This window comes from Musca autumnalis, unplaced genomic scaffold (genome assembly GCF_047663935.1).
Source record: "Musca autumnalis isolate F117 unplaced genomic scaffold, ASM4766393v1 scaffold_5, whole genome shotgun sequence".
Classification (NCBI taxonomy): Eukaryota; Metazoa; Arthropoda; class Insecta; order Diptera; family Muscidae; genus Musca; species Musca autumnalis.
Genome location: NW_027412088.1, coordinates 128,931,406 through 128,958,644, shown reverse-complemented (window position 1 = coordinate 128,958,644; position 27,239 = coordinate 128,931,406). Strand labels below are relative to the sequence as shown.

The 27,239-nt window shown below is 32.9% G+C and overlaps 1 protein-coding gene across 1 annotated transcript in view; it reads right to left on the bottom strand.

Moving 5' to 3' along the window:
* The window catches only part of sli (slit guidance ligand), a 135,310-nt gene extending 126,882 nt beyond the window's left edge, over positions 1–8,428 (bottom strand). Inside the window, exon 1 of the mRNA XM_073955494.1 lies at positions 7,453–8,428. The gene's annotated coding sequence lies outside the window, so the exon portion shown is untranslated. The remainder of the gene's footprint in view (positions 1–7,452) is intronic.
* Between the last annotated feature and the right edge of the window lie 18,811 nt (positions 8,429–27,239).

Genomic DNA, 27,239 nt, shown 5'->3' with positions numbered 1-27,239 from the left:
TATATCGGTCATTTAGATCCAGGTCAGGCAATGTGCGCTTTCTGAGAGCAAGTGACCGAAAACTTCAATGTAAAATGCAAGTGAGCGAAAACTTCAATGTAAAATGCATTGAAATGTATGCTCACTTGCTCTCAGCAAGCGCACATTGCCTGACCTGGATTTAGATCACTGATGGCCAAGCACATTCCCATGCTGCTGCAGCAGACACAAAACTACTCCCATTAGCTTTGCAGACGAACAAGCAAGCAACACAAATGCATAGGAATGCTGAGTTGCGTCGTTCATGAACGATCTTTTTTCAAAAGAACGGAGCCATATTCAGCACATTCATTTACATTGTTCGTTTAGAATCTAAACTTTAGATTAGAGATGCACAAAACAGCACTCTAGCGTAAATCTCATTTCGTTTCATATATTGTCTCATATATTGTTTTGTGCATCCCTACTTTAGATTATGTTATTCAGCTCATCTCGTTCAGTTTGCTTCTCACGTTCTTCTAGCTCTTGTTTTTCAAGTTTATTAAGTTGAACGAGTGTTAACTTTCGCTCAATCTCCCTTTACGATAAAAGCATTTAGTTTTTTCCTTATACTGAGGTTATTACGCGTTTTAGCTGGTTTATACTTATGCTCCGAAATCCACTGGATTTCACGAAGTCCTGAAATACACCCCGTTGTTTACACTTATTTTTTTTGATTTCAAACATATCCAATAATCACTTTATTAAAAAAAATAGTAGTACAAATAAAAAATTTTTCATCGTTGAAGCATCATAATAATTAGAAACTTTGATTGATAATGTTGTGTTCCAGAACTTGTAAAATAGTACGATTTGCGCAATTTGTTCCTGTTTTGTGCTAGAAATGCGTTCCTGTAATAAACTCGCACTTCTCCTTAATCAAAAATGGAGCAGAATAACATTTTCTGCTATACAAATTTGGCCGAGTAGAAACTAGCAGCTTGTTTGCTGGCATCCGACTGCTAGATAAATTGATTTTACATTTCTGCTAGAGATTTTGCAATTTCTGCAATTTTTCCGTCTCCACGCTGTTTGAACAAATTTGTATAGGAAAGTATTTTTTGACATTTCGCTCTTTTGCTAATTTTATCATGCAAAAAGCACAGGAACGCAATGAAATATTAATACTGTTACAAACTAATTCAATTTTTTTGCACTTTGTTTACAAAATTTTGATATTAACATTTTTTGTTGCAGCAATTCCCACATCTACCCTTTTTATTGCGATACGTGAAAAGTATTGCAACTTATGGTACTTTTTTGTTGGCAAAAACAGGGTCGTATATCATGAGTACTGTGATTTCGATGTTGATTTTGCTGAAATCACGAAATGAGATGATTTCGTTTTTGTATGCGAAATCATGATAAATTTTGCTTGATTTCGTGCTAAATTGCTCGATTTCGCCTCCGAAATCACGAAACGATGCCGAGTGTAAACCAAACTTTGGTGAATTAAAAAAATAACAAATATTCGACAAACTAGAATGTAGCGTTTCTTTAATTTATAGGTATAAATTAAAAATATATTGATATTATTTTCAAATAAAAATTAGTTTTTCTATATTGAATGGAAAGAGGATATACGAAAAACTGACTATTTATGCAGAGAACGATATTCACAAGAAAATGATAGACTTAAATGTTTTATTGAAAGAAAAAGAACCAACGAACGAAGTGAATGACCCAGATCTTTTTGGGAACGGAATGAAAAGGAACGATCCGCTCAATGAACGAGATTGCCCAACACTACTGTTTATGGCGAACCACTTTGTTTTAGATGAAACATTTGAACATATCAATCATGTACTCTAATTGTGTCATATATATCTCAAAAATGCATTTTTCAAGTTGCCAATTTCTATTTTTTCTGCACATTTTACTTCATATTGCTCCAAAACAAAGACATTAAGCTTAACTAACTTTAAATGAAATGTGCTTATACCTGTGAAGTTTTTTTCGGATTCTGAAACTAAGGGTGATCCAACTAGAAGTGCGTATGAGTCGTGTCATAGTATCACGTTATTTTTCTTTAGTATTGTTTGGCTTTTTGTCGTGGAAAGACTTACGGTTGAACAATGTTTGCAAATTGTTCAACTTTATTACGAAAATTCGCTTTCTTTGAGGAATGTGTTTCGATCCAATTTTTTCAGCGCTGAGGCCCATTTCTGACTTAATAGGTATGTAAACAAGAAAAGTCTCCGCGATGACGTGATTTCATGGCATCTTTTGCATTGGTTCAAATGAAGTCGTGAAAGATTCGATCTTTTCATTAGCATTTGAACCAATGCAATGGAAGTTGTGAAAGATCCAATAGTTTCATCAGCGTTTGAACCCTTGCAATGGAAGTCGTAAAAGAACCCATTCCATCGATCCAATAGATATGAATTTTGTGTTTTTATTTATACGCATATTTCTAAATACATATATAAGATTAATTATTTACAATAGTCTTGATGTTGTCGGAGACTGGAAATCACAACCAACGTTGTTAAAACTCTCGTCGTAATGATAATGTCAGTGCAAAGGGTTGGTGAGAATGACATGTCAATGCATTAGTTAAAATGACATGTCAAAGCATTGGTGACAATGGCATGTCAATGCATTGGTTAAAATGACATGCTTTGGATCCAAAAATGAATAGCATCTTTTGGCATCCATGCTCATACAAATTTCATCGATGAAGATGCTAAATAAATGACATGCCAGATCACTTGCACCCATGATTGAATGGCATCTTTGGCACCGAACATTTTGCTGGGTACCTAAAGCGATTCAAGGGGTGTCAATTCATCCAGAAATACAACGGTTCGTGTGGTTAGTCCGCTGGTAGAACCATCAGCCCATATTTATTCAAAATGATATCGGTGAGAATGTAACCTTCAATGGTGACTATGATAGCCGAATATTTGATGCTTGAAAATGAAGCACGTGATATCGGCTACATTTTGGTTCCAACAAGACGACGCTTTTCCCAACATGACCTCAATCAATGGATTTATTAAGAGAACACTTCGATGAGCAGACAATTTCAGGTTTTCGACGGTCGATTGGCCACCAAGATCGTCACATATCACACCGTTAGACTTTTTCCTGTGGAGATATATAATATCTAAAGTGTATGCGGACAACCCAGCTTCAATTCAGGCCTTGGTGCAAAAAATCACGCATGTCATTCGTCATTCGACCGTCTAAGACGTAGACGCGACCAACATTTGATAGATATAAACTGTGTTTCTGTGTTTTTTTTTTCATTAAAAAAGTTAGGAATCTCTAGTTGGATCATCCTATACAATGGTCATAGAAAAACAAAATAAAAAAATCGCCGGAGGAATTTTTAAATAAACGACGTCAAAGGTCACATTATTAGGGTTTTTTTAGGTTTTCAGGATTTTTCTTGAACACCGCAAGTCCTATCGAAATGGGCATTGGGGAAAATGTTGTAGCTGCGAAAAATCTCTACATGATTGACCTTTATGCCTTTTTCCTAGGTTTTACCATTTTTGAGATATAGAAGTTCAAATTGGGACTTTGTTACATAACATAACAGAGTTGAAAATTTTATACGCAATTAAGAGGTTATTTACAATCCTATGCACAAGGAATTGAAGAGATCCTTGAACCCATAAATTTCCTTTCTGGCACCATTACTTGAAATTTTACCACCAACCTGCATTGTTTCTGTTAAGGGAAACATTACCCTTTGTTACCCTTTGTTTCGTAAACATTTTTTGTGGCATGAATTTTGTTTTGTGTCTTTGATCAAAATTTGTTTTTGATATCATGAGAATTACAAATGTGTTACATGAATTTCAAAAAAACTGGGTGATGTTTTAAATTATTTTTTCACGATTTTCTCCGCGATTTTCTGAATATTTTTTAGAAATTTGCCGATTTGTCCAAATTTCTCCTAGAAATTGTACCGATTTTCTGAAATGTTTTTAAGAATCTCTCTAATCGATTATCTAAGGGATTTTTTCGATTGTTGTCGAATAACAAAGTGATTGGTTATAAAATTCGCATATACAATTTTTATTTTTTTAAATATAATTACAACCTATAATAATTCAAATTGTGTTGATAGTTTCAACATACCCATGCACATCGTTGACAATTCTAAGACTTCTTTATGTAAATTGAGCCTTGGAAGGCAGTGGAAGCGACTAACTTCATAAGAAATCTGAGGAAATCGTGCATTTAGCGACGCCCAGGAAGATATGTTATCACCAAGGACAACTTCAATGCTTTCTAGTATCTCAAAATCTTCAGTCCCACTGAGTTTTTGAGTTTTTATAAAGTAATAGGTTTAACGAGCTATACGCCAAGTCTGTCCCAAAATAAACGCAATTAAACCACACATATGATTCTGTTTTTTCGTGAAAGATTCGATCTTTTCATTAGCATTTGAACCAATGCAATGGAAGTTGTGAAAGATCCAATAGTTTCATCAGCGTTTGAACCCTTGCAATGGAAGTCGTAAAAGAACCCATTCCATCGATCCAATAGATATGAATTTTGTGTTTTTATTTATACGCATATTTCTAAATACATATATAAGATTAATTATTTACAATAGTCTTGATGTTGTCGGAGACTGGAAATCACAACCAACGTTGTTAAAACTCTCGTCGTAATGATAATGTCAGTGCAAAGGGTTGGTGAGAATGACATGTCAATGCATTAGTTAAAATGACATGTCAAAGCATTGGTGACAATGGCATGTCAATGCATTGGTTAAAATGACATGCTTTGGATCCAAAAATGAATAGCATCTTTTGGCATCCATGCTCATACAAATTTCATCGATGAAGATGCTAAATAAATGACATGCCAGATCACTTGCACCCATGATTGAATGGCATCTTTGGCACCGAACATTTTGCTGGGTACCTAAAGCGATTCAAGGGGTGTCAATTCATCCAGAAATACAACGGTTCGTGTGGTTAGTCCGCTGGTAGAACCATCAGCCCATATTTATTCAAAATGATATCGGTGAGAATGTAACCTTCAATGGTGACTATGATAGCCGAATATTTGATGCTTGAAAATGAAGCACGTGATATCGGCTACATTTTGGTTCCAACAAGACGACGCTTTTCCCAACATGACCTCAATCAATGGATTTATTAAGAGAACACTTCGATGAGCAGACAATTTCAGGTTTTCGACGGTCGATTGGCCACCAAGATCGTCACATATCACACCGTTAGACTTTTTCCTGTGGAGATATATAATATCTAAAGTGTATGCGGACAACCCAGCTTCAATTCAGGCCTTGGTGCAAAAAATCACGCATGTCATTCGTCATTCGACCGTCTAAGACGTAGACGCGACCAACATTTGATAGATATAAACTGTGTTTCTGTGTTTTTTTTTCATTAAAAAAGTTAGGAATCTCTAGTTGGATCATCCTATACAATGGTCATAGAAAAACAAAATAAAAAAATCGCCGGAGGAATTTTTAAATAAACGACGTCAAAGGTCACATTATTAGGGTTTTTTTAGGTTTTCAGGATTTTTCTTGAACACCGCAAGTCCTATCGAAATGGGCATTGGGGAAAATGTTGTAGCTGCGAAAAATCTCTACATGATTGACCTTTATGCCTTTTTCCTAGGTTTTACCATTTTTGAGATATAGAAGTTCAAATTGGGACTTTGTTACATAACATAACAGAGTTGAAAATTTTATACGCAATTAAGAGGTTATTTACAATCCTATGCACAAGGAATTGAAGAGATCCTTGAACCCATAAATTTCCTTTCTGGCACCATTACTTGAAATTTTACCACCAACCTGCATTGTTTCTGTTAAGGGAAACATTACCCTTTGTTACCCTTTGTTTCGTAAACATTTTTTGTGGCATGAATTTTGTTTTGTGTCTTTGATCAAAATTTGTTTTTGATATCATGAGAATTACAAATGTGTTACATGAATTTCAAAAAAACTGGGTGATGTTTTAAATTATTTTTTCACGATTTTCTCCGCGATTTTCTGAATATTTTTTAGAAATTTGCCGATTTGTCCAAATTTCTCCTAGAAATTGTACCGATTTTCTGAAATGTTTTTAAGAATCTCTCTAATCGATTATCTAAGGGATTTTTTCGATTGTTGTCGAATAACAAAGTGATTGGTTATAAAATTCGCATATACAATTTTTATTTTTTTAAATATAATTACAACCTATAATAATTCAAATTGTGTTGATAGTTTCAACATACCCATGCACATCGTTGACAATTCTAAGACTTCTTTATGTAAATTGAGCCTTGGAAGGCAGTGGAAGCGACTAACTTCATAAGAAATCTGAGGAAATCGTGCATTTAGCGACGCCCAGGAAGATATGTTATCACCAAGGACAACTTCAATGCTTTCTAGTATCTCAAAATCTTCAGTCCCACTGAGTTTTTGAGTTTTTATAAAGTAATAGGTTTAACGAGCTATACGCCAAGTCTGTCCCAAAATAAACGCAATTAAACCACACATATGATTCTGTTTTGATGCAAAATATTGAAGCAATTAAGCATTTGATGTGTGTTTTTAAAATAGTATATTTTTAAAAGTAGTCAATTTTACATTGTGTTGTTTATCGAAATGTAGCCGAATCAAATACAATCCAAAGTCCTTCTGGAATTACTTATCAACTTTCCTCACACTTCCATCGATTCCTACACTTGTAGCTTACATATAACTGCTAAAAAAGCTAGAATTGGATTTCCAATAATAATATGATAATAATACTTATACTTATAATACTGATATGAGAGAAGTCTCCCTTGTCCCTTATGGGATGTTTGTGGAACAATTATTATTATTATTATTATTACTTATAATACTACTTAACTTATAATAGTAGAACCTTTTATAAAAAAAGGTTTATTTGAATATCTATGTATTTCCTTCCAGCTATGTATTTTAGATGATTTTAGTTTACGGCAAATTATTTTCGAAGTTATAATTGTTCATGAATTTTTGAATGTTTTTGGGTGTTGCATATGCCACAAAACAAACTTCATAGGCGACAAACACATGTTGGACCGCAGAAACAGTGTGCAACGTCTAGGTATTTTCATGTTTTATTTTTCTTTGCTCTTCGCTTAATTTTTGTTTGGAGTTATGGAAAAAAGTATCACTTAGCACTCGGCAGTGTACAACATGTTGGTCTACTAAAAATTAAATGTCAATGTAAGAGTCACCGCTTCGTCATTTGTCCACTGAGAGATGACGAAAAACCACCCTCAAAAAGCTACCCTAAAAGTACCGCAAAAGGAGTGACGATAAACCCAATATACAAACTCAAAAAAAAAAAAAAATAAACTTACGCACAACAAACAATGCGACACAAAGTGTAGATGGTACATACAAACAACAATATTCAATCATACCTACATAGTAGTTCGTTTACAACAAATTTCAAAACGGAATTCCGGAAAACTTACATATTTTCTCATTAGTGTGAGTATGCTGGTGTGGAAACATTTACATATGCATCCTGAGTTATCCTCAGCCAGTCAGACGGTCGGTCATTGAGTTGTAATAAATAATGTATCCAATGACTGCGAAGACGAAGAATGACGGACTCTGGCTATAATGACGGTGATGATGGACAGTGGTAAAATAGTTCCGATGTAGGTATTCCCTCTTTCTGGCCTTTCAGCATCTGCACGAAATAGATATCGTCGACGATATTCGACAGTCGTCAGACGATGGGTGTGTATTGTCGGGTTTTCAAATAATAATAAATTAAATTAAGAGAATTTCAGAAATTTATTTACACTGCACATCTATGGCATATACCAAAAGTATTCTTTAATATTTTTTGTTGCATTCACTCGTCACTACCAATTAACTTTTGTATACTTCGTTTTATTGCAATTAACGTTTACGATATTCGATTTTCTTTCTTCGTAATTTCAGTTGGGCTTTTCTTCTTCACTTGCCTTGCTTTTAGCTTAGTATCATAGGTACACACATTCATACAAAGTTGTGAGACTCTATATTTATTCGGTCAAATCAACGGACTCGATTGTAACTATTTTGGATAATTTTGTTGCGGAATTTCGCAACCGATTTGCTCAAGACGTTTTCTTAATGGCTAAAAACTAAGAAAACAAAAATCACTTTGAACTTTGCCTTGTTCGAGCCTTTTACAGAGAGTGGCAATTGGAGGACCAGGTAGAAAAAATCACGTTTATTCACACAAAACCAAATGCTGGATTCTCTATAACAACAACAAAAACTCCACACTTAGTTGTCTGCAACATTTGAAATGTACTTTACAATATATGTGTATAATTTTGATGTTGTTGTTGGATTTTTTCCTTTTCACACTACTTTAAAATTCAGGTTTATTTACGGTACATGGACGCGTGTATCCGCCTTACAACAGATACGAACGAAGTCGGAGAGTAAACTGAAATGATAAATGCAACTTGGAGTAGTTGGTAGGTTGGTTGGTTACAGATACCACAGACCACCAAAGAGCGGACTCTGAATACATCAAACACACATACGCACACACGAATATACACAAATGCGTTCCACAAACGTAATTTGCCTTTATAGTTCGTCATGTTCTCATTGTTGTTTTGTCTTTTGTTGTGTAGTTTCTTTCATTTCATCTGGAAGAGCAAAGTGAACACAAAGTAATGGAGCATGTTTGGTGAAACATATGGGGTGTTTAGGAGTTTGCGTCAATCGTATTTGTAAAGAATGATGTTAGGAAGTGTTCAGAAGATATTTTCACTAACCAGTTTCCGGTTTTAGCTGTCAGTTTCCAATTGGAAAGTTATAGTTATACGGAATATGTAGAATTCATTCCTATACAGTACAGTACAGGACCTTACTCCTTGACTTATCCTAAGAGACATTCCGTAGCCATCTTTCATCGTTTTTTCCCATAAATATTTATCACAATGTTCCCATTCTGAGGGCAAATAATATTGTATGCAATAAAAAGTAACAAAAATAGGCATCCAAATGCAAAATGATGAAATATTTGAAAAAATTTAGTTGAAAAATTTTGAGTCCTCTAAGGACTCCATATCCTTTTCCCTAGGAAAGTAGCATAAATCGGACAGGAACCAATTTAAATGAAGGATTTATTAATTAACAATAATTTCAATGTGGAAATACTCCCAAAATATGCATATTTTCCATTGTACGGATGAATGTATAGGGGTGAAACAAAGTAGCCTCTTTGGAGTACTGGCATGTAATTTTTCGATGCAGTATTTATTGGTTAAAATTTGTTTTCTATTACAAAAGTATGCTAATTTGTACTCTTATAGCGCACAAATAAACGTTCGATTAAAAAGTAATCACTTTCGTTCATTTCTTTCCGAAATATGACGTCATCGTACTTGAGCCCAGGAAGGTGCCATTACGCTATTGAAGGCATCTCTTGTTTCACCCCTGTATATTCATCCGTACAATGGAAAATATACATTCTTTGGGCCTATTTCCACTTTGAAATTATTGTTAATTAATAAATCCTTCATTTAAAGTGGTTTCTGTCCGATTTATGCTACTTTCCTAGGGAAAAGGATATGGAGTCCTTAGAGGACTAAAAATTTTTCACCTAAAATTTTTCAAATATTTCATCATTTCACATTTGGATTCCCATTTTTGTTACTTTTTATTTCATACAATATTTGGTTTGTCTTTTTACGTACTGAACTTTACTGAACATTTTTTCTTCAGTAAAGTTTTGACAATTGTATAATTGAAATGTTGCTAAACATTACTGAAGAAACAATGTTCAGTAAAGTTCAGTACGTAAAAGGACAAACCTATTATTTCCCCCCAGAATACGAACATGGTGCTAAATATTTATGGGTAAAAACGATGAAAGTAGGCTACGGAATGTCTCTTAGGACAAGTCAAAGAGTAAGGCCCTGTACTCCAAATTTTGTTAGAAAAGTGGTAGGGGTAAGGATCGAAAATACCAGCTACTAGTCCATTGTATTAATTTCAACAATATTTCATATGCAATATTAATAAAAGTTCATTATTTCCCATTTTAAATGAAGTGTATCTATTATTATGAGCTACTGCCTTTAGTGGAAACATTACGTAAACTGAATAAATTCCAAATGAAACTTACGTTGGTTGTTGATAGCTATACATGTATGTCATTGAGGTATAAGAAAAGCATATTCTCAATTTCTTTAAATAAGTATAACCGTTCTTGTGAACTTTCAAGAAAAATGTACAAAGTGTATCTATTATTTTGAGCAGGTGTGTACGTTGAAGCGCATGTTTGGAGTATGTACTGTAACGAGCGAACTATTGTTCTCCGACACAAACTTTAAACGTATTTCGATGAAATGAACTATTTTAGCACGATTTTTTGCTCTGAAACTGTGACACTTTAAGGTAAAAACTAGGGGAAAAATGTGTTGAAGCAAACACGTTTTTGTTTTGAAGCAAACACGTTTTTGTTTGTTGCCTTTAAGACGCAATGCACAGGTTAATGCTCAAAGATAAAGTTAAAGAATACACTTCAAACTTCCAATATATCATTTTTTTCGAATTTTCACTTTAACCGCGTCAAAACGATGTTGACATTTTAAAGCAAAAAAACAACAAAAAGGTGGTTTTTGAATTTTTGTAGATTTGTCTAAAAGTTTATTGTGTGACTAGTAATCGCGATTTTGCATTTTTGCATGTATAACTCGACAATGTAACCTACATAGGATTAGAACAATCCAGTCCCAAAGTAGAAATTGTTGTGCGTAAATTTTTCAAAAAACCTATTTTTCAACTGTTATACGATTTCCCTGGAAATCCGCATGAATTTAGTTTTTTTTTGCATTCTGAATGTAACAAGCCGTCCAAATCTTTCAATTAGGCCAGCGGATATTATACCCCCAAAATTTAGAAATATTAAAACGCGTTTTGGATGTGTCGTTTCACCTTAAACAAATAGAGCGATACACTTATTTAAAATGTGCGAAAACCGGTATTTAGAAAATATCGAAAATATAATAGGTTTTAATGGTGTGCATAAAATGTAAATGTACTTGGAAATTATGGCCATTTTACTCTTTTTTGCGCCCTAATATGCAACAGATGCTACATCGTGGTCGCCAAATAGAATTTTACAAAGTGTATATCAAAAAAAAGGGATTCATTTGCTGTGTTGGAAAATCGGATGCGCCTGATGTCATTTCCAATATTACGCGGATTATATGCGTTTCAGGTGCTGTCATATACAACATAGCTTTATTTTAATTTAATGTCCCGGTTGGAATTCCTTGTGATTTTATATAATGATATAAAAATGTTCGTCAATAGGAAAACAATGAGGCAAAAATTGGTTGCAACCGAATATCTTCCTTATTGCACGAAATTTTGACGAAAAAGATAAAGAACTCGAAACATTTTTTCTTAAATGTTTCTTATAAAATCAAAATAAAAATAACACCTTGCAACATTTTAAAGCTAATTGGGTGCAAACAACTTCTACTTCGGATTTTATGAAAGTACAGACCCAATCAACAAAAAATCCTATTTGCGTTTTGTGTTGTTAGATCGGGTTTAGATTTTATGGGCTCATCTAAACATGGCTAAATATTGACTTTTTAGAGCAAATCGATGCAATGCCTCTGTCACCAATTCGAATCTTGTTTAAACCTCTGAAGCAAACATGTAGATAAGAGTATGAAAAAAATATCTGGAGAAATAATCAACTCGAAAAACTGCCTTTCTTGCTTCAAAATGCATAATATATCTAAAAAGTCTATTACATTTCGTTGATTATTCTTTGGAATAAATGTCCGCTGGAATGTAATTCACAACTTTTCAGAACATTCCATTCTTGTAAAATGTCTCCATCACGCTGTTTCTAGAACATTTTTCAAAGACAATTTGATATAAAAAAAAAACCAGTAAGGAAAGGATCAAAATCGGGCGGGGCTGACTATATAATACCCTACACCACTGTGAATATGTAAAATATATATGGGAGCTAAATCCAAATCAGAACAGATTTCGATATAATTTTTCACATTTATTTGTAGACCAAATTCCGTCACATAGTCCAAATTTCATTAAAATTGGACATATATAGCGTGTTTCGTGCATCAGATACCTCAAATCTGCCTAAAATATATATGTATGAGAGCTATATCCAAATCTAAACCGATTTCGATATAATCTAGCACACTTATTTCTAGGCCAAATCCCGGCAAACATTTAAAATTTTATTGAAATACATATATAGCGTGTTTCGTGCACCAAATGCCTTAAATCGGGCGAAGATATATATGGGAGCTATTTCCAAATCTGAACCGATTTCGATATGATTTGGCACAGTTATTTCTAGACTAACCACCATCAGAAATTCCAAATTTCATTAAAATCGGACAAATATAGCGTGTTTCGTGCATCAGATACCTCAAATCTGCCTAAAATATATATGTATGAGAGCTATATCCAAATCTAAACCGATTTCGATATAATCTAGCACACTTATTTCTAGGCCAAATCCCGGCAAACATTTCAAATTTTATTGAAATACATATATAGCGTGTTTCGTGCACCAAATGCCTTAAATCGAGCGAAGATATATATGGAGGCTATATCCAAATCTGAACCGAATTTAACAAAATAAATAGCGTTCGTCCTTTGGCCAAAAAAACTATCTTCCCCAATTTTCAAGCGAATCGGACAATAAATGCGACCTGTACTTTGTTTACAAAAATACATGGACAGACGGACAGACAAACGGAAATGCGTGAATCGACTCAGAAAGTGATTCTATGTATATCCCTAAAAGGAACTATTGGTCTATTTCGTTTCCTTTTGTATGTTACAAACTAATGCACAAAGACATAATACCCCATACCACAGGGTGGTTTAGGGTATAATTAAGAATGCATTGAAATCCCAAATATGAAAATAAAGAGCCTATATGAACATTGTATGAAATATGTTTTGTAGATAGTATGATATGAAATACAGAATAAACAACATGAAATGAGCTTATTAGAGTTTCAGAATATTCTGAAGAATTGATGAGCACATTATTTGGGAAATTTTGAGAAAGGTTACTTGGTTCAACTCCAAATAGTTTAGCTGCTATAGACCATAATTGCAGAAATAAGGTAAACTTTCGTCTATTTTATCGATTTTGATGCGCTAGATGCAGTTTTTCCTAATTCTTCTGTTTGACACGTAAGTCCCACCATTTTAGGGCTACAATATTGCTAACGACCGCAAAGCAAAATTCTTATTAGTTTCTGAGATAAGGCCCCAATCAGTGGGAAAAAGGGTCGTTTTAGCCCGGTTTAGATGAGGCTATAAAATCCAAACCCGATCTAACAACAAGAAACCCAACTAGTGGTTTTGTTTCAGAACACGCAGAAAAAAATATTTTTCGCTTTTATTGAACAACAATATCTATTTTTGTTCCAACAATTGTTTTGTTCTTTGCAATTACAATTCCAAAAACACCATATTTTGCTCCAAACATAGAAAACAAAAACAACTTGCGAAATTCCTCAATATTGTTAAAATCATTAACAATACTGATGGTAGGAACTATCCTAATCTAGAATTTTTACAAAAACTATTGTCAGCCCAGAAAACCTGTTACTGAAAATTTTTATTTAATCGTATATAATTCTCATATACACTTTCCACATAACTTTGGATAAATGCCACGTATAATGTTATGAGTATTGACAAACACAACACATAGCCAGGTTTTGCCAGGTTTAACTAAAAAGACAAGAAATTAAATGAAGACGCATAACTACTCCATTGCGCTCACTCATCCTCTAAGCACCTACCCCAACATACGGAATACCATAAAACCATAACAAATATGAAAAAAAAACACAAATTACGACCAAAGAAGAATGAGAAAGAAGAAACAAATAAAAATAAGAATTTCATGATGTACATACAAAAATAAAAAGAACAAAGATAAAATAAAAAACAAAGATAAGAGGAACTCATACAAACAAAACTCACCAAAATTGTGTTTTTCACCGCGGCATAGAATACCGAGAGAATAGAATTAAATTGCCAAAGAAAAGAGAATAATATTGTTCAGTTGACGAAAACTATTGTTGGATATGACAAAAACTATTGTTGTAACTGAAAAAAAACGATTGTTGGAGTCACAATACTACATACGGAATCTAACAATATATTTAAAATACATATTTTGCTCTTCGAATATTGTTGGATCAATCATATTTTTTCCTTTGCGTGACAATGCCCATTAAAAGATGTTTGCATTTTCAGTGTTGCACAGTGTAATACAATTTTTATTTTTTCCTCAGCATTTGTTTGTATTTTATATTAAATAATATAGCTCCGACCTTCGCGAAATAGGTTTAATTTCATTTCTCACAATCTCTGGATGCTGTTGTAATTCTTTTATATATATATTGTAAGCGTAGGCGCTACTATTTCACAAAATATGTTTGCAAATATATACGTAAAATTTTGTCATACATTCTTCGCGAATCCCTTTATACATTTCAGGAATATTTTCGCATCATCGCAAATAGTACGAATTGAGTTAACGGTGATATCCTATAAAAGCTTATTATATCAAGCCGCGATTTTTTAGATTTTTTTAACATTCAAATTAAAACGGCCATATCTTTTGCACGCAACGATCAAAGTTAGTTACAAAAACCTATTTGTAATGACGCTTTGTACAAATTTTACAAATTATTGCCCATATGTTCCAGAACCTGCAAGAAGCTACTATTTTTTACTACGATAACAATTTTTCCTTTATAATATCGAAAAAAATTGTAGAAATTAGTAGATTCTTGCAGTACTGGAACAGACCATAAAACGTTATTATACTGACAACTTTTTATGTGTTAATCAGATGTCATTATTTGAACCAAAATATGAAATAATTTAATAGAATTACTTACAGTTTCAACGATGTACTCCGTTCAAATTGGTCAAATTTAACATTCAATAAAGTGTTGGGGGCTTCTCCGTATCAGGAAATGTCCGTTGTACTCAAAAGCGATAATTATTAACAATGTTAATTGAATAGAGTCTCCTAGTAAAATTGTCTCTGCATAACCTGTCGTTAGCAAACAATGTAGTACTACCTAGTATAAGTAGTACTACCAGATAATTCTGCTTTGCGCAAGTTTATTTTTATGGTTACAGTATAATACGACTTTTGCATCCATTTGGCAACAATAACTGTTAATATCGTGGGCCTAACATTTTTAGTATTTTTCACTCGAGGGTAAAATCGAACAAATCGGAGCTCTGCCTATGTCTCACTATAGTGTTTGATAGATAATGGAAACGCTATCGAGATAAGACCACTCAGGATTACTACGAAGAACGTTTTAAAAACTGTGGTCCATAGGTTTTAACCCTTCGATGTGTGAATAAAACTTTGCCCTTATATTATTTATTATTATGACATGTTTATAAACGTGTAACATATTATAAACTTAGTCTATTTACAAAGATTCTCCATTATATAAAGTAATAAATAGGTTCACAGGGACCTATAACTACTTGAAAGAAATCTATATATATAAAAAAGGATGATGTTAGTTACGACGCTTATAACTCAAGAACGGCTGAACAGATTTTGACAATTCGCACCAATTCGGAATGGTCTCATGGCAGAAAAGGATAAAACCTAAAAAATCGTGAAAAATTGCGAAAAATTTGCAAAAATATTTTTTCAAGAAAGTCAATTTTTCCACAAATTTCTATCGAGCTTCGCGTTTGGAGTATTAAACACTTATTTGGACAGTTTTTGGCGAAAATTGTATATGCACCAACTGTCAATTTTTGAAAGTTGTATAGAATTTTTTATTCAAAATCAAATCGATTTTCATTTATTTTCAAGAGCCTTTTTAGGAAATTAACAGCGAAAAATGGCTAAAAGGAGTGGGCTTAGTTTAGAAATTGTAAAGATTAGTGGTGGTTTCGGTCAGATTCCGATTGAAAAGATGAAGATGATAACGCCGAAAGTGGTTTCCACAGTTTTGAGGAAAAAGGTAGAAATCCACAAAATTGGTGGGTTATTTGAAAAATCAAGTGTTCCGAGGTAATTTCATTGGAAGTGAGGTTGTGGCATATATGTGTACTTTTAAACTGTAAGAAAACCTCTTCGAAAGATCAATTTCCGATTTATGCGGTATAAAATTTAAGCTGTACCAGATATACATATATTGATATAGCTCAAATCCTGTCATGGATACTAAAAAATGATATCCCCACTGAAAAGGAGTATGAATTCAATCAGTTTAGTTCTCGCAGAGCTGGAAGGCAATTACAAATGGCCAAAATATGTACACTGGTACTGTTGGTACACTGTATGTATGTACATCGAAAAAGTATGATATTCAAAATTGGAAAGAAAAAACAAGAAATCGGAGGTACTGGAGATTTTTGGTCGAATTATCTGACAAATGTTCTTTATAGGGCGAAATAAGTAGGTACATAAATACTTATTAAACGTTAATTACTTTGTGATATTAATTTGACTATGTTATTTACGTCGAAATTAAATATAGGGCGACGAAGTACTCGACAACAGTCACGTGTTAGTGTGACAAGACTTCAAGCATCCGAAACACACAATGAACGGAATAGAATAGCTCTGCTAACAAGGATCAATGTACCAAGTACTGGATTGTACAGTCTCAGTCAAAATTCAATTACCTCATTTGTCCGTTGCATCTAATTCTGAACTTGCAATGCAAGTAGAATTCGGGAGATCACTTTAAACAGAGAAGTAAGAAAAAAACAGACGAAGATAATTGCCTGATAACGATCGGATGATCCCTCTACACAAAATAGGTTAATTGATTAAAACGCAAATTTAAATAAGCACTATATTCAGCTTTAAATTCAAATTCGTACGATCGCATTCCTTCCTTCGCATTCAATTGATTGGGTGAAATATCGTGTTCAGTGGTGAAAACAAGAATTGAAAAAAAAAACCATCGATTATGAAGCGAATAGGGGCGTTATGATATTATTTTGCTTCAACTATGCTACCAAATATTTTTACTTACATCGCAAACGTGTTATTTGCCTAAAAAATATATCTTAGTCCCGATTTACAGTTGCCTAATTTTTTCGCGGCTATTGTCAGTTTTTAGGAGAGAGATTCGAGGAAAATAGAAACAATTTGCCTCTCAGTACCTTCTCTCTTCGTCAAACTGACAATTGTCGAAAGTACAATTATTGATCAAGGTGATAGCAATAATAGTATTAAAGGTTTGAACTAAAGCCATCAAGTTCTGTACTTAATCAACTGCGAGACGAATTTCGCAGGGCCCCCTAGTTTTATATGAAAAAACAAATTTTTATTACTTTTATTTCCATTTATTACTGTTTACATGTTTTAAGCATAAAACAAAATTAATTTACACATTATATGCGTATTTCTAATACATACATACATCCCCGCTCATATGTCCGATTCTTCTTATCACTATATGTTTTCTGGAAAACCTACTATATGGCATTTCGGTTATGTAATGTGCGAAATTCGGTATGTACATTTTATGGGGCCTACATCATACCGACAATTCTATGCAGGAATTCTGTATATCCCAAAAGTAGACTATATACCTAATTTTACTCATTCCCTTGGGATAATGCTGCGAAAACTTTAAAAATACCGAAAGGAAAAATACTACATTTTAACCATTTATTAAAATTTAACTCGGTTAGGTAATGTGGCTAAAACCTTGAAAATACAGTTTTGATGGTCTATTTAGTTCTTCTCTTTCCGGAGATGCAAAAAGTAATAGGTTTTGCCATCTGAAACCTGCAAAATAATGATTATTTGATTCGGGAAACGACTACTTGCTATTCCTTATAATATTCATTATAGTTGCCTCAGAAATTCAACATATTTTCTTTATGTGTATAGAAAGGATCTGGTTGGCTCAGACCCAAAGCAATAAAAATCACCTGATATTTTAACTATCAACTCATCTTAATGCCAACATTGGACGCCATTATGAAATAGGAGTCATAGGAATTTGAAGTTTCACTAAGAACTGTACCCAAATTTCAGTAGAAGTTCAAGTTTTTTTTTTCATCATCTCTCTTCTATCATTCGTTTTTCATAAGTTCTTTATAAATCTATCAAGAAACTATCAACGTATGCCAAATTTTTAACGTATTATAGACAATTAAAGACCACAGCCTTCAAATCGCCTTATTTCTCCAGTGTTAAATACTTCGTTTGACTAATTTTAGCGTTTTAAACTTGAAATATCTTTTATTCGTTCCAATTTTAAAGAATCGTAACAATATCATCCAACATTTGCAGTCGTATTCAAATTATTAAAGAATGTGCGATTTCGGTGAAACACTTCAAAGCGTAAAATTTTTGGGCTTTTTGAAAGACAAATTTAAAAAAATATAACGGGACTTTATTGAAAAAACACTTTTTTTTGTACGAAACAAGATATACAAACATATCCCAGGATATTCGACTAATGTCAACTAAAATGAAGTAACAAATAAAAATTTGAAATGTGCTATTGAAATGAAAGGGAGTGTATATTTGTTTGCAATCAGTCTCAAACATAACATATCTTTGGGTCCTGCAAACAAATATATGTTTGGGTGTAAAGAAATTATATGTTTGGGTGCAAACAAATCATGTGTTTGGGTGCAAAAAAACAAACCCAAAAGACACAAAAAAAAAAAACAAACACATGCACACGTGTAATGTAAAACACATTGAAATGTATGCTCACTTGCTCTCAGTACACTGAAAGAAAAATGCTTCGTTGTAGCAATGAACGGGTTTCATTGATTATTTTTCATTGATGCTATGAAACGTTCCATTAATATAATGAAATGTTTCATTCATGCAATGAAACTTTACGTTATTTAAAATTCAATGATTTTTGGTTTCATTGTATAAACGAAACGGATTTCATTTAATTTCTATAAATTTAAGAAAAATATAAATGAAAGAGTTTCATTAGATAAATGAAAGAGTTTCATTAAATAAATGAAACATTTTTGGTTGTGTGTGAGTATTTAACAAGCAGAAAAAACACGTGTTGGCAAAACAACCACCGGTTTCTTAGCTACATCAAACGATGTTGAAGAACATTGTTTTAGTTTGCGCTAAACCACAGTCAAGTGTGGATGAAAAAAAAATTATTTTACGTCTGGTGTTTTCAACTTTAAAAACTGTGATGTGTTTAATATGAAAAGAAAATGTAAATATTATTTTTAGGCGTTCAGTTGTTCTTTTAAGTGAATGTTCATATATTTTTCTTGTAATGGAAGCATTCAATAGAGAATCTAAAGATGAGTGGAATGGCGGAGAAACTGTTACCATTGGCCAACGAAGCATCTCTTACTTAGAAAAAGAAAATGTTGTATTGTTGTATAGTTTTCTGTCCAACGGCGAAAGTTAAAGGTAAGTTAATGTTTAGAAAGAAAACCAGATAAAATACTAAAAATTGTTTTATGGTTTTCAATTTTGCTTACAGATGACAACGCTCAAAAGGATAATTAACTTCGCTGAAAGTAAGTATGAAGTGTTTAATAATGTGAAGTGAAAATTCAAATATTGATTAAATTATTTTTGGTAGTTTTTATGTGTTCGTTTATTTACTTTTTTTAATTTTCATTTATAGTTGCAATGGAGATAAAAAAAAAAGAAAATCCAATGATCAGTGGAATTACGGAGACTGTCCGTGGCCAATGAAGCACTACTCCATTAAGAAAATAATGCTGTATCCTAACATCGTGGACGTACACAGGGGATGACTCAGTGGCAAAAGCTGGAGGTAAGTTATTGTTTAGAAAACCAGTAAATTTGTTAGCAATTTGTTTATTGTTTCAATTTTACTTACAGATGACAACGCCCAATACTATCATTAATGTGCTTAATACCTGAGGTATTAAATATGACTTGTTGTATTAATGGTCAAAACTAATTGCAATAAAATGAAATAAACATATTTAGCATTGACTTAATTTTTGTTCATTACGTGAGTATGAAATGACTTCATAACATGAATGAAATCCTACGTTGTATCAATGAAATTTGACATTGATTTTGAACCAACGTAAGGCTTCATTGCATAAATGAAGAAGTGTCACTACAACAATGAAAGTATTTCATTGCATTAACGAAAAAGTTTCATTGCATAAATGAAGGAGTTTCATTGCATTAATGAACAATTTCGTTAATTTTACCTCAATGAAACTCAATGCAACTTTTTTTCATTTATTCAATGAAGCTCTACGTTAACTCAAAATCAATGACGAATTTCATTGATACAACGTAGGATTTCATTCATATAACGTAGCTTTTTCTTTCAGTGTAAGCGCTCAGTGGTAGAGTAGTGCGTGTTCGCGCCTTCTCAAAAACCGCCGTGCTTGTGCGTGTCGTGCCGGAATAAATTTTTGGTAGTGCGTGATCGTGCTTATTTTCAAGGCACGATTTTGCACGACACGACCAAACACGATCTGCACTATGTGCCACGATCGTGCTAAATTATTGGGCTCCCTTTAGAAGTCATGCAAGAGACCATATTAAACACAAAAAACGAACAAGAATATAAAACCGACCCAAAAATTGACCAACTGTAGTTTTCCTAAAATTATTTGCTTCGTTTTTATAGTCTGGTAATTTTTGCCGTTTTGTTATGGGGAGGCCAGAACAAAGTATGATGTTTGTTTGCCATTTGTTTTGTTCGTGAGAGAGAAGCAAATACAAAAACAACTCAGCGGGTTAACGCAATATACTGTCTTTGAAAATCAGTTGTTTATCTTGCTAAATTTGATATTGAAGACAAGTTAGGAAATTCGGTATTTGTAACCGACAATGATTCCAACGTTGTTTCGGATTTTAAAAGATTTAAACGTATACCTTACGCTTGCCACAATTTGAACTTAGTTAGGGATGACTGCCCAAAAAAGCTTGTAAGATATTTTAAACTCTAGGAGCTAAACAACAAATTGTCGAAAACGTTAAAACAAGATATAATAACCGTTGGAATTCAACATATATTAGGCTACAGCGAATATACCAAGTCCAGAATGAGATTAAGAGTATTTTTCTAGGAAAGAATGAGTTGGATCGTATATCTGACTTAAAGCTAGAATCTCTATTGGGTTTTCTCAAAATATTATATGTATATTATTACTATGCAATTTTTTGCCGTTTGGTCTGAAAAACTTTTGAAAGTTTGCTCAATTGATGCCATTGACTCTCAATTCATGAAAGATTTGAAAGCTAAAATTAAAGATTTGAAAGCAATGATAGTTTACAGTGCTTAAACGCTTTGTACCAGCAATGACACATCTTATAGGGATGTTTTTATTTCCACCATTTAAGGAGATAATTTTTTTTATTAGAAGAAAAAAGAAATGACGTAATAGCTAATGTAAAAGCAATGTTACTTGATATTCAACGTGAGAACATAGAGTGTTCTAAGTATGAGCAGGAAATTACAATGCCACATTTACACGAATGTTCAGAGTTTTTGGATCCAAATTTTAGCAAAAAGACGAAAAATGGACAAGTCTCTAATTGATAAAGTAATTGATACATATTTAGGGAGTGCCGTATCTAGCCAGACTGATGTTTTAATCTTTTGGAAAGAGTCTAACCTAAAATTTTTAAAACAATTAGCCAGGAAAATTTTTGCTGTACCCGTCAGCTCAGCAACGAGCGAGAGATTTTTTCACATCTGGAAATAATAAATAAGAACATGTAAATATTAGCAAAGACGTATAGCAATAAAGACTCGAACAAATGCATTTTCCAAAAACATATGATAATAGTTCCACATTTTGGTTTCAGATGACTACACAACTCACTGGAAATGATAACAGCAATGTCAATCGTTTTTGATTCCAATTTCTCGCGGCAGAAAACATTAACGTCGTGTTTTGTGGCTGAAATTTATTTCTTTTCTTTTTTATTGTTCATTCAATGAAAAAATCAAAAGTGAATGCCGTCAAACTTGAGTTTTAATGTTTTTCTTGTCAATATTCCAATGAGTAACAGTTTTCGTTTAACAGAATGTTGCTATGATATCGTAGCAACAGAGGTTAACTCCCTCTACAGTTAATTTTTCACAATTGGCTTTTCCTATCTTATAATATTGACATCTTTGATATTAGTTTATAAATAATTTTGCAATATGTATATTTTAGAAGTATATATGGATATTTTTTGAACAAACAATTGTACAACTGTATGAATATCTCTTTTTTTGGAATTTCGTGTGTGAGTGTGCGTGCCTTCTTGAAAAAACCGTGTTTGTGCGTGAATGTGCATAAAAAGTTTGTTCTGTGTTCGTGTATGTTCGTGCCTAACTTTTTAGGCACGCGCCCATCTCTACTCACAGGCTATCTCCAACATATACACACATTTATAAATGGTGGTGGTTTATTGAAATACCAAGCACAAAAGCAACAACAGACGCACAGGTACATAAAAATTCCAAAGAAATACACAACAGACTTTATTAATAAAAGAAAAACAGAATGAAATAATTTATAAAAAGTCACACTTTTAAAAAGAAAAATATATATATAGAAGTGTCGTTGAATGCTTCTCCTTAGTAGTGAAATAAAACACATTTTCCTCAAAGCTGAACTCATCAGGGCGAAATCGGCATCTGGAATTAAATGATTATATTATGTAATAAATAGGTACATTCATATTTCAAATATACATATGTAACTATGTACAGCCCTAGAAATAATTATATGGTACAGCCATGATTATATTCAAACTTATATTTAAGGACTATTATCCAGATGTTATTAATTTACGTTAGTAGTGGTTAGTGTGCTTGTTCATACCTATGACTGCCGACCTTGTGTGTCTTATATACATATCCGCAATAATACTTAAATTAATTTTTCTTTGGAAATAATTATATGGTACAGGGTATTTAGGATTAAGTACAATAAGGAAACATGCAATTTAGGAACAATTGGAATGGTTCGCATTGGGTTCGGTCACTGGCTACAGCCCTGGAAAACAATAAAATCGTGGAAATTGCGTTATGGACAGAAATCATGCATGTAATCTAAAAAAGCAATATCCAGAATTCTTGTTACTCTTCTTAAAATTTAAATCAGATCTATCCAATAGAACCAAATACTTTCAATATAAATGATGAAACACAGCCCCTACAAGGATTTTGTAAACAGCCTGACGACTACAATTTGGGTCTGGACCAAATTGGTGACCAACAAAACGTTTTGTAAGCAAATAGTGTACCCTCTTTACAACTTTTAATTATTGAAAATAAACAAACGATTAAAATAACAGCAGAATTTCCTGAAAACATCAATCAGCAAAACATTACGGTTACCTACTCAGTTGTTTGATATAGTACCATATTGTACGTCCTCAAAACGGGTCAGTATTACCTATCATGCTTCGGCACAATAAAGGACAAGCTTGGTATTAAATTTGGCCTCTCTAACAGTACGAACATTTGCAATGTTTGCATTTCTTAAATCGTCTGTTAGTTATCTATAATTTAAAGTTGAAAATCTGCATATTGTTTGATTACGTAACCTTTCCTAGGTCACTTATTTGGTCCTGACCCAAATTATAGCCGTCAGACAGATTATAAACTTCTTATTTGGATGAATTCCACAATTTATATTGAACATATTTATTTCTGTTATTTAGTTTCAAATAAAATGTATGTGAAAATGTACAAAAATCTTGGTCAAACTTTGCAGTTTAACAAAACCGGCCTATATGTCAATATGCAATTGTCGTCTTGTTTCCAGGGTCATATTAAGAGACGGCATGATATATTAGCCATTCTGATTGTACTTAAATTTCATGCAACTGTGTTGCACATAACCCAAAATTAATTGTATGTCAGTATCTGTACTTAATCTTTTTGTATTAAAATAAGAACATAAAAATTTTACATTGTACCATATAAATATTTTTCAAGAAAAATCTTTAAAAAAAATAATGTTTTTAAAATAACGGTATATGTATAAATGTCACAGGGTCAACAGTTATAGGTTAGAATAAACACCTAATACACTACAAACATAAATTATAAACGTCCCGGATATGTAGATTTTTAGGGGAAGTTTGAACATCTTCACATCTGTACCATATAATTATTTCTAGGGCTGTATATGAAAAATGTATTGATGTAATTACCAATATTAAATGCGATTTCTTCCTTGCCCAATAAAATATTTCCATTCACCTTTTGGATTCAATTATAAAATGTATTGGGCATTTAATTTACTAAAAAGCACCATTCCTTTAACAAAAACAAAACACTGATTTATTCACTCACTTAACACGAAACACATCACCAAAGCTTTTGCGTCTCCTATTACACCATACACCCAGCTCTTTATTATAAAACAGCATTCCGCAGCCGCGAGAGCTCTGCTGTTACTCTCTTTGACAAAAACCCTCTCTCCACCCATAAAAAATATGTTCTAACATAAAAAATATGTTGGTACCCAAACAAATAAAATTGAGATATGTTACAAAATGTTGCAAACATATATTTGTTTGGACACAAACAAATTATGTTTGGATCCAAAAATATATTTGTTTGCAACCAGTCCCAAGCAAATATTTGTTTGAATCCAAACATATTTCTAACATAAATTTTTCTGAGTGTACGGACGTACACGCAAAGAAAAAAATATGATTGACACAACAATATTCGAAGAGTAAAATATGTATTGTAAATATATTGTTAGATTCCGTATGTAGTATTGTGACTCCAACTATCGTTTTTCCAGTTACAACAATAGGTTTTGTCATATCCAACAACAGTTTTTGTCAACTGGACAATATTACTCTCTTTTCTTTGGCAATTTAATTATCTTCAATTTTGGTGAGTTTTGTTTGCATGAGTTCCACTTATCTTCGTTTTTTTATTTTATTTTGTCTTTGTCCTTTTTTTTTTTTGTATGTACACCATGAGATTCTTATTTTTATTTGTTTCTTCTTTCTCATTCTTCTTTGTGTTTTGATAGTGATTTTAGTCGTAATTTGTGTTTTCTTTTCCTATTTGTTATGGTTTTATGATATTCCGTATGTTGGGGTAGGTGCTTAGAGGATGAGTGAGTACAATGGTGTAGTTATGCTTCTTCATTCAATTTCTTGTCTTTTTAGTTAAACCTGGCAAAACCTGGCTATGTGTTGTGTTTGTCAATACGCATAATATTATACGTGGCATTTATCCAAAGTTATGTGGAAAAAGTATATGAGAATTATATACGATTAAATCAAATTTTTCAGTAACTGGTTTTCTGGGCTGACAATAGTTTTTGTAAAAATTCTACATTTTGATAGTTCCTAGCATCAGTATTGTTAATGATTTTTACAATATTGAGGAATTTCGCAAGTTGTTTTTGTTTTCTATGTTTGGAGCAAAAGATGGTGTTTTTGGATTTGCAATTGCAATGCTTGAACAAAACAAATCAACTGTTGGAAAATAAGTAGATATTGTTGCTCCAACAAAAGCGAAAAATATTTTTCTCTGCGTTTATAATCGTGGACCTTTATAAGCAATTTTTGGTAGAAATGTTTTTTAGCCTCTGGAAACAATTACAACCAATTTGGTGTTCAAATGGTACTAAATCTCCTTAAAGTGACGCGTCGCATTATATGGGCGCTATACTGAAACGTGGACCTATATAAACAATTTTGGATACAAATGTTTTTAGCCTCTAGAAACACAAAAGGCAAAATTACAACCAATTTGGTCAAATTTGACTAATACCTTCATTTTTTAAACGACGATGCGCCACGATTTTCTATGTATGGGGGCAATACTAATTCGTGATATATATCCCATTTTCATTATCAAACGTTCTACGGGCTTACAATATATTTGACCAAAATTGTATCCGCCTACTTAAATCCGTTAGGACACTGTAGTGATTTCCACAAACGGACAGAGGTTATATGGATGTAGTATTTTGCGCTGATCAAGAATATATCTCTTATTTACTCAAAGAGTTGTATAACTCAAAAAATTCGTTTTTTGCAAAATTTAGTTGGTATCGTATATTTTCCACTTGTATGGAGAAAGTGGCCAAAAATATTTCCGCTGCAAATATCAAGTTAATGCGCTGGTTACAGCTTTGTGGTGCTGCGCATATTGTTTTAAGAAAACATGAGCGTAGCATTCTTCCCCTCTGGTGGGCGTATACGGTATAATTGTTTTATGCTGTTAATACTAAATGCCATGAACAAATGTACCGATTATCTTAATATGCAAAAATAGTCATGGGAAAACAAAACAAACTCCAAAAATATAAAAACCAATTTAGCGTGTTAAATATGCCAACGTTTTTGTCTGAAACTTGGTAAACATTTTAAATGTAGATCTTATAGAGTTCTTCCTGAAAGACACGAGAGCTCATGTAAGAAGTACTTGGAAGAAAACTTCTTAACTTTTCCATCGATGCCAATTATGTGAATGTACGTGGTCAGAAAACAGAGTTATACCCTAATATATCCGTAGAAACCATATTCTAGGACAGCTTTAGTCGACGCATCATTTAAAGTCTGGCACTGTATTGGTCTGTTCCAGTACTGCAAGAATCTACTAATTATTTTTGCTATATTTTTCGATAACATAAAGGAAAAAATGTTATCGTAGTAAAAAATAGTAGCTTCTTGCAGGTTCTGGAACAGAGCATATGTGTTATTGCATAAGTGTGTATGTGCGAGTGTGTGATAAGCAAATGACGCAAAAAACAGATGTAAATACCCTGCCAGCAATTGGAAGTGAGTTTCGCACTCCCTCGCCTAAGAGGTCACTCCGGAGAAACGCCAAGGAAGATCGTTGGTAAATTACACAAACAATTTCTATAGCCTTATTGTGATTACTTTTTATCGCGTATGCCGACATTTCGGAGTGACTTCCAAGGCGATTGTTTACATTTATTTAATGATTCAACATATTTGAACAAATATAGAACATTTTCTATCTGATGGTTATATGAGGCGGTGGTGCAGTGGTAAGCATACTCGCTTTGCACTCTGAAGACCCGGGTTCGATTCCAAAGTCAGGCAACAAAACATCACATTTTTAAAATTGCAAAGAATAATTTCTCTAAAAGAGAAGAAAAATAAAAATAATAAAAATAATTTGAAAAACGATAAGTTCTAGGACAGAGAAGCCATTACATAGTCGATACGTCCGAAGATTTGCTTTACCACCAATGAAACCAGGTAACGTAATTTGGTTACTAT